This window comes from Mauremys mutica, unplaced genomic scaffold, assembly GCF_020497125.1.
Source record: "Mauremys mutica isolate MM-2020 ecotype Southern unplaced genomic scaffold, ASM2049712v1 001053F_np12_obj, whole genome shotgun sequence".
NCBI lineage: Eukaryota > Metazoa > Chordata > Testudines > Geoemydidae > Mauremys > Mauremys mutica.
This window is the reverse complement of record NW_025423105.1, coordinates 77,840-86,223: the sequence shown is the minus strand read 5'-3', so window position 1 is coordinate 86,223 and position 8,384 is coordinate 77,840.

The following is an 8,384-nucleotide window of genomic DNA, read 5'->3' as shown; positions in this document are numbered from 1 at the left end:
CGCCTGCCAGGGACAAAGAGCACCGGTGCCTGCAGGCTGCAGCCCTGGAGAAGCTGCAGCCCCGCGCCTGCCAGGGACAGAGAGCACCGGCGCCCGCAGCCTGAGTTCTCTGTCCCCGTCAGGCGCAGGGCCACAGCTTCTCTCCCCTGCTGGGCAGTAGGTGGGTGCAGATAAATGCCCCGGCGGGCGCCATGGCGCTCGCGGGCACCGTGTTGGGAGCCACTGGTCTACAGCCACGTGCAGATCCCTTTCTTTAGTTGTGTAGCCGATATGTTCTGCTGACGCTGCCAGGTGTAATGCATGTTCAGTAGGGGGTTCTCCCCTACTAATGCTGCAGTGTCCTTCTCCTCTAGGTTAGTATATTAATGATCTCATTTTGGTGTCACGTGTGTCAGTTCGTTGCCATGGCACTCGTGTGCTCAGACATCTGAGGATGCTCTGCAGAAAAGCTCCTTGAGTGGGGTGATCCACAGGGAGTAGCTCAAACCTCCAAAGTGCCTGGCCAGGGGCAGGACATTGGCACAGCAAGGGAGAGGTGTGGCAGTGACATCACAAAGGCCTTTTGCAGGACCTCAGACTATTGGTCCAAGGTGGTGGGGAGATGGTGACCTCACAGAGAGATGCTGACATCAGTCAGGCAGGACAGGGGCGAGGGGCCAGGGAAACCTCAGAGACCCCTGTGGCTTTGCTCCAGCAAGTCTCCTTCTCCAGGTCTCTCTTTGAGGACTGAGAGAGTATTCAGGTTCACGGACGTGTGCGCCAGGAGGAACCTCTTTCGAGTTTTCTCCTTCCCTTTCGGTGATTTTACTAGAAAACAGCCGTCCCTGTTTAGAAGGTAAGAGCCTCGTGGAGGTTTGAAACCTGTTCAGTCTGATCCATCTGGTGGGAGTTGAATTCTAGGCATGGAAAACACGAGCTTAAGGAGGCAGAATTTTATTGCACACCTGGGATTTTGTCCCTTAGAATCACTGGGGACATTAGGGTTTGTCCTTTTTGTTTCACCTTTTCCTCCATCCCTCCCTCCCTCCCTCCGCTTCTTCTCTTGCTTCTTTTGTCCTTTCTCCTGTTCCCCTCCCAACACCAGGAAGTAGGATGGGGTGTGTGTGTGTTTTGCGGGGGAGGGCTCTGCAGCTCCCACTGTGGGAGGTCCACCCAAAAATGTGGGACTGAAATAGTGCTCAGGCAGTCAGGACCAGATTAACCTTCTGTGGGTCCTGGTACCAAACATATTTGTAGGCCCCTATGTAGTCACTGTGGGCTCCGAGTGTGGGCCTGGTGGGGCAGTGCCATTGGTGCCATAGGATACCCGCTACTGAACCTCAGAGACATTTTTCATTTTGATCACACACCTCTCCATGACTGTACGCATTGCCATACACAGCTCCCTCAGCCCCCGCGTTTTCTTATTGAGCTGTACACCCATGTGGGTTTACCAGTGTCCACAGTGAGCAGAACTTTCATAGTGATCAAGGAAACTCCCCACAGATTTATCTCCTTCCTCATTCAGACCTTCTCTAGCCATGTCTCCAGTACCCACCCCCCCATGTCACCAGTCACGGCATTGCTTGAACCTTGCAATGGCAGCACTAGGGACTCTAAATCCTCAGCCCTGGCCCTAGGCAGCTGCAGACTCTGCAGTTAGGCACTTCCCTCCTCTAGGCCATGGCTTTAAATACCTGCGATTCCCATCACCTGCAGCAGAGGCCACCAATTCCCACGCCCTCCTCAGCCAGCACCTAGTCGTGCAGAAAGTGAAGCCTGAATGATTTTGGAGGCTGGGATGCCAGGAGATTCCCGTCCCGGAGCAGCAGCTCTGCAACAAGCTCACATGCCCCCCCTCCGCTGTGAGACCAGGACCCTGTGAAGACAGTGGGGTTACCCCGTGTATAACCAGTTCTGGCCAAAGCCTGTTGAAGTGAGTGGGAGGCTTTTCATTGTCTTTAATGGGCTGTGTATAGACGCAAAGGCCCCATTCTAGACTCCAGGAGCAAAGTGCCTGCTGTGCGGCACTGGTTTACTAGTGTAAGAGGAAGATCTCACATTACCTAGTGAATAAGCAACACCTCCTACAGCACCTAACTTTTTCTGAGACGCTTCCCACCCAATTACTAAATGTGAACCTGCTTCCCTTACAAGGGCTGAACATTTCAGGTGAGATGGTCACAAAAGCAAGGCACTTCTGAGTTCAGCAGGGATTTTGGATGCGCACAGAACACAGACAGGACTGGTTCCCGCATGGTTACTGCAGTAAAGTGGAATAATTTTCAGCTTGTGTGATTGGAAGATGTCTGGATCCATCTTATAAGACTGTCCTACATAAATGAGGAAAACATGAGGTGCCTTTATTATCCTTTTGTTCCACTCTTTGTTTCTATGGGGGATTTGCCAGTGCAATATCACTGTCTTCCTTTTAAACAAGCAAAACTTAAAAAAAATGGTAATGGCTGTTGAAAATAGCAATTCCAGCCCTAGTGAGCACTGGGAAGACCCCAGCATTTGTTGCTCAATTTTATCCTACTTTTTCTACAGCAAATGATAGTGGATCAGCATATTTGATTTGGGAGAAATGAAGTAACAGCTGCCCAAATTGAGCTTGAGCACTCCTGAATTTTGAGGGTGTTCAAATCTGGAAGGCAGGCGCTAGATTCCCTTTCTGAACATTAGCTAAATCTGGAAAGGAAAAAGTCAATTTCTATTTTCATGGCTCAGAAGTGGAAATCCTCCTGTGCTGTTTCTGAAGCTGCCCAGGTCCTCTAGTAAAGCCTCCCCTCCCTTACTTACCATTTTAACTTCTGGTGGGATCCACATACCTCCCTTGCCAGGCTTCAGATAGAAGGGGACACTGTCCATTTAGTCCACCCAGTTCCTTCCTTGGGGGCTGCCAGGCGAGGTCACACCAGCATCCCTAAGCCAGTCTGGGGAAGTCTTCTGAGGGTGCTACCTGGGCCAAAGCCTTCTACTCCTTGGGCACACTTGTTCCCCATTCACACTGCCACCCCCTTCTAGCAGCCAGCTCCCCAGCCACAGCAAGCTGCAGCGCATGGAGTCTCGCAGCTTCCCCCTCCCTTTCCTGTTGATAGCAGCCAAGGGAATGCTGGGAAATGTAGTTCCTTCCCTGCTCCAAGGCAGGGAGCTGGCCAAGGAATTACAGCTCCCAGTAGGGTGACCATACAGCAATTGTGAAAAATCTGGACAGGGGGTGGGGGGTAATAGGTGCCTATGTAAGAAAAAGCTCCAAAAATCGGGACTGTCCCTATAAAATCGGGACATCTGGTCACCCTAGCTCCCAGGGCCCCGTGGGGTCTCAGCTCCCATGCTGGATCCGGGCTGCTCTAAGGCTCCGTTTCTGCAGAGGGGAGGAAGCGAGTGTTACAGGCCTGGAAAATCCTTGGCGTTCTCGTTACACAGGCATTCCCCGGCATGTCTTGCTGACTCAATCGGTGTATCCCCTTGATCCTTTCCATGGATTCATTGTACAGCTGATGACCCTGGACGGGCCATCAAACAGGCTAGGCAGTGCTGATGCCAATAGATCTGAGGATGTCACCCAGAAACACAGTCCACCGTCTGGAATACAGATATACCCTACGTAGCTATATCTCACAATACAAAGGTGATACAAACAAAAAAAATGATCATACTTGGAAAATTATAACATTTTCCCTGACACCTAACATGGCATATCTAGCACAATTCATTATTAATACCAATATGATAAAATTGCAAAGTAATAATAATAGGAAGCGTCTCACAATTCCATGCAGTGTCACACTTAGTAAACCAGATCCTTGAAGATGCAGAACACTTTGCTTAGGAGGGATTGAAAAATCCACATATCTGCTGGGAACACACACACAGGCCCTGTGTCAGTCTGTAATCCTATGTTCACTCTTCTGAAAAATTATGATCAATTTTATACACAGTATGGTTTGTGAAGTATCACTTGAAATCACATAATCTACTGAATATTATCCTCCTGTTAAAATGTGTAGCAACACTGTATGTAAAGTTATGAGATTTTACTGTAGGATATTACAAAAAGTTACAATTCTGGGGAACACCCACAGACCAGTTCCTCAGAGACAGCAAGGCAAACAGCAATTCACTGGCAGGGGGAAGGTGTGAAGAAGACATTTACATTCTATCAGAGGGAGACCTGAAACTCATATCTCCAACAGACAACCTGTCACCATGACTCAGCTGAGAATTGAAGTTGTTTCTAATAGAAAGGACTGAATTATAAAAAGAGGTGAGGAAAATGCTTGGGACTCTCTCTCTCTCTCTCCCCTTTCCCTCTGCCCATGACAAATCCTGAAGAACTGAACTTGGGAGGCAGGGGCAGGTTACGGGGGAGTCCTGGCTGAAAGGAAAACCAGCCTGTCTCAGCACATGGAGAAAGAAACATTTGCTTTGAATCCATTTTAGCTTGTTAACTTAGACGTTAATTTGTGTTTTATCTTTGCATTTCTTTTGTAAACAATTCTGACTTTTATGCCTCATTACACTTAGCCACTGAAAAGATTTTTTTCTGGCAGTTAACAATTTTGTTTTATTGTTTTACCTAACCAGTGTGTTTCATAGAATCATAGAATCTCAGGGTTGGAAGGGACCTCGGATTCAAGTGTGTTGGAAACTCCATTTGGAATGACAAGGTTGGCACGTCATTTTCCACTGATGAAATGACAGATTTCATGAGCTCCCATTGTTCAAGAGTGTCCTGGACAGTGCAAGATGGAGAAGTCTGGGAGCAGAGAATTTTCTGGGGTTCTCTTGTGGGGTACTGTAATTCGAGAGTCGCTGACTAGCAGCACTCAGTACTGTGTAGCTGGGAGCGAGTTACATGCTGGAGACTGTGTGTTACCTGCCCAGGAGTGGCTGTTCTCACAGTAAAGCAGTGTAAAAGGCACCCGAGCTTGGGAACTGAGTCTCACAGCTGTTCAACAGTCCAGATTGCACTATGGTTAATGTCACAGACACTCAATTTCAAAGAGTCTCCTAGAACACATAGAAAGTAAATCCATGTCCCAGAAATCAAAGTCTCTAGAGAGAGGGCAAGTCTCCCTGGCACTGCTTCTTGCTGACAGACAGGTCCAGAGACAATGAGAGAGTCCTGGGGAAGCTGGGAACAGTAACTATGGGCTGGTGGGGTTCAGGGGAGAAAGGGAACAGGAAGGGCAGGGATATCACTGATTGCAGGATCTCAGCAGTACTAGATGTCAGGATAACACATAGTGCAGCTCATTGGAAAACAATCTCAACTATACATAAAATTATGGGGTCTAAATTATGTTTCCACTCGAGAGATTTTGGAGTCACTGTGGATAGTTCTCTGAAAACATCCACTCAACGTGCAGTGGCTGTCAAAAAGCAAACAAGAAGTTGGGAGTCATTAAGAAAGGGATAGATAATAAGACAGAAAATGTCATATTGCCTCTCTATAAATCCATAGTACACCCACATCTTGAATACTGCGTGCAGATGTGGTCTCCCCATCTCAAAGAAGATACATTGGAATTGGAAAAGGTTCAGAAAAGAACAAAAAAAAATGATTAGGGGTATGGAACAACTTCTGTATGAGGTGAGATTAAAAAGACAGGGACTTTTCAGCTTGGAAAAGAGACAAAGGGGGGATATGAGAGAGGTCTATAAAATCATCACTGGCGTGGAGAAAGTGAATAAGGAAGTGTTATTTACTGCTCATAACACAAGGACTAGGAATCACCAAATGAAAATTAATAGGAAGCAGGTTTAGAACAAACAAAAGGAAGTATTTCTTCACACAACGCACACTCAGCCTGTGGGACTCCTTGCCTGAGGAGGTTGTGAGGGCTAGGAATATAACAGGGTTTAGAAGAGAGCTGGATAAATCCACGGAGGTTAACTCCATTAATAGCGATTAGCCAGGCTGGGTAAGGAATGGTGTCCTTCGCCTCTGTTTGTCAGAGGGGGGTGATGGACGGCAGGAGAGAGCTCACGAGTCCAGAATGCTGTGGAAGATAGTGCCATAGGGTAGCACTCCTTCCCACCCCCCTCACCCTCCAGATCTAGGACAAGGAATCGGGCAGGAGTTTTCCCAATGGAACTGGAAGTTCCTGCAGTTTTCAAGAGGGGAGAAATGCAAAATCTGTGATTTCACCTCACAGGGTTTGATAAGTGGCTAGAAAGTTATCACAGTGACTGGGCCTGGCCAGGGAATGTCGGGCAGTGCTTGGAGCCAGGATTCTGGCACAAGCTGATCAGAGAGAAGGAACATGGTTAGTAGCAGCCCCCAGAGCCTCCATCCAGGGGCCCCCAACACCCCCAGTACCCAGATCCCCTCAGCCAGGGTCCCACCAGATATTTCCTGGGACCCAACTCCCAGAATCCCTGGCCAGAGAGATCCCAGATACCCCTCAGAGCCCCACCGGCCAGAGAACCCCCACCAGATCTTCACTGCCAGGCTGGGAATCCCACCAAGAGCCCCCACCAGCGAGGGACCCCAATTAGGAACTCACTGCCTTCCTGGGATTCCCCCACTGCCCTCCTAGGACCCCCGCCTGCCCTTCAGCAGAGAGGTAAGACATGTCCATGCCCTGTCACTAGCAAATAATGGTCACCATGGAGCCACCCCAGAGGTGGCTACATCACAGAGACCATTTGTCATGGGGTTTACGATACTTCTGGACCCACACTGCACTGAGTGACCTCTTCATCCCGTGCCAGCTGGAGAAAAGAAAAGGGTCCAGCCAACTCTCCCGTTACCAGCTGGGAACCACTGATCCCCAAACAGGGAGAGACCTCTGGCTTTGATGGGTATTAAATATCTGGCTGGTCTCTTTCTTCGGCAATCATTTTAACAGAGGTAAAGGAGGGAACAAATGATTCGCAAAGGAGACGGGAAAGATGATCTCTGGGCAATTTAACTCCCTACAACATCCAGGATGGAGAAGAACTCAGGGCAACAGGTTCCCTCGAAGGAAGAAGTTGGTGGGATTTAGAAACACGGGGAACAGCCCCAAACCCGAGAGGATTTTTAACTAACATTTGATAATGATATAGAAAGAGGGAAATCCTGAGCTTTGAGAGCAACGTTCAGAAATGAAAGAGAAAGGGTTGAACTCTGAGAGATTTTGGATCCATTTTGCAAATTATAGAGAGGAAAGTGGAAAATCAGAGGGATTTTATATCAGTTGTTGATAGGAGGCAAAATCTGAGTGTTTCACATCAATATTTGATAAATGAATAGAGCGGAAATGGGCAACATTTGCAAACATTTTATATCCATGTTCAAGAATCTGAGGAAAGGAAAGGTGAGGAAATCTGAGATTTTCTTTGTATTTTATCATGAGAGAGACAAGAAAAAAAATCTCAGGGGATATTCACTTAGAATTAGACAACTAAAGAAAAGTGGGGCAAATGTTTAGAGTATTTTATATCAGTCTTTGAGATTTGTAGAGAAAACAAGCCACAAGCTAAGCAATTGATAACATGAGAGAAAAATACAAAGATCTGAGGGGGATTTTATGTTGCTATTAAATAACCAGAGGGAAAAGGGAGACTGTTTGACTGCATTTTATGAGACTGTCCAATATATAAACACAATGTGATGGTTCCCCCCCACTGCCACCATTCACATGAGCAGCAGGGAGCCTGGGAGGAGCTGATTTAAGGGGGGAGGGGGAGCTGGCAGGCTCCCTGGATAAAGGAAGCGGGCGGAAGTGGGGGACGGGCAGGTGACTGGCAACTGAGGGCTGGGGGAAACTGTGGGCAGTCTCCATGGGGGACACGTGCTCTTCCCGTCCCCGCCCTGGCAGAGAACGGGCATCTCCTCCCATCCCCACTCCAGGGGCAGCCATGTGCTGGGGAATGACTCAAGGCAACAATTTTCCACCTAAATGAGGACAAATTGCTGCAGATAAAGTGGGGGGGGGGGGAAAGCTGCCACATCGGAGAGATTTTAAATGGACACTTGAGACGTATGGAGAGACCAGGGGAAATCGGGGGAGATTAGAGAGCTCATCATTGGGGGCAGGGGGGGGGGGATCTCCCTGGATTTTATAGTCACGTGTGATAATGGGAGAAAAGGGGAAAAGCGGGAGAGACTTTGTAGGTGGGAGGACGGGGCACAAACAGGGCAGGATTCAGTGAACTCACCTCCCCCCCCGCGGGAATTTCCTGGCTGCACAAAACAGTTCAAATGTCCCGCCCCAATGATCTTCCCCCCCCCCGCAACCCCGACTCCCCCCTTGCGCCCCCCAGCTCAACTCCTGCTCCCCCCCCGCCCGGATCTTCCCTTTAGCCCCCCCCCACCTCCCTGACCCCCCCATCAATTCCCTGCTCAGCCCCCGGCCCCGGCCCGCTCCCTCGCCCCCTCCCAGCGGAACGTTCCGGCTGATACGGGCGGG